The 1,013-nt window shown below is 42.4% G+C and overlaps 1 pseudogene; it reads right to left on the reverse strand.

Moving 5' to 3' along the window:
- Window positions 1–229: 229 nt before the first annotated feature.
- Window positions 230–715, reverse strand: LOC102850316 (annotated as a pseudogene).
- Window positions 716–1,013: the final 298 nt, after the last annotated feature.

Here is a 1,013-nt window from a genome sequence, read left to right on the forward strand (position 1 = left end):
TGATGCCACTTCATGCCATCCAGAAGTCTGAGTACACTAGACACTGGAAATAGCACTAAAAAGCAAAAAAGCATTAGAATTCTAGGTTGATCTACTCGTTAACCACCATACATGTAACAGCAGAGTAAATGAAATTTTACCTAACCATCACTTAGTATTTTTTTATTTTATTTTATTTTTAGTTTTTCTGTCTGCATGTTTATTCAACACAAAACAATTCCCTCCGACTTTACTGAGGTGGCTGACCACGTCCACGACCAAAGCCTCCTATAAACTGGAATTCAGTTGCTGACCCAGCCCCAGCCTTGGCTTTCTTGTCCACACCAGGAGGCCCTGCACTCCCTCTGTGTCTCTGTCATCCTCCCATCCAGTCAATCTTGCAGGTTGTTCACCTTTCAGACCTTTAGGTCGTGGCCTGCCAGTCTCAGGACAGATTTGGCGCAAGGTGGCAGGAACAATCTCCGGGCAGATGGAGGTAATCATGTAGATATTTGATACCCTCGTTGGTAAAGTACCAGTAGAAATATCTCCAGGTGAACTGTTCCTTCACATAACCTCGTGACTTGAGACTCTGTATGGCCTTCATGACATGAAGGTTGGTCACGGTTTTGTCTGCCAGTTCAGGGTGCTTTGGCATGTGGACATCTTTCTTGGCCACTATTACCCCCACCTTAAAAAGGAGTTCATATATGGCAATCTGGTTCTTCTTGGGCATCAACGTCACGACGGTGGATGTGTCCAGAGCCAGGACTGGAAAGGAAAGGACCGCTTAGTATTTCTTAAGCTCAAGGAACTGAGAAACAAATTCAAGCCTCGAATTACAATATTTAAGGATGTTTTGGGCAAAATATTAAATGATCCAGGAAGCATTAAAAGAAAATGGAAAGAGTATACAGATTCATTGTACCAAAAGAAATTGGCAGACACAGAAGAATTTCATGAAACAACATGTGAACAAGAGCCTTTGGTGATGAAGGAAGAAATTCAAGCTGCTCTGAAAAAATTGGCCAAAA

Source organism: Elephantulus edwardii, unplaced genomic scaffold (genome assembly GCF_000299155.1).
Source record: "Elephantulus edwardii isolate Elephantulus edwardi_28Jun2011 unplaced genomic scaffold, EleEdw1.0 scaffold00077, whole genome shotgun sequence".
In the NCBI taxonomy this organism is placed as follows: Eukaryota; Metazoa; Chordata; class Mammalia; order Macroscelidea; family Macroscelididae; genus Elephantulus; species Elephantulus edwardii.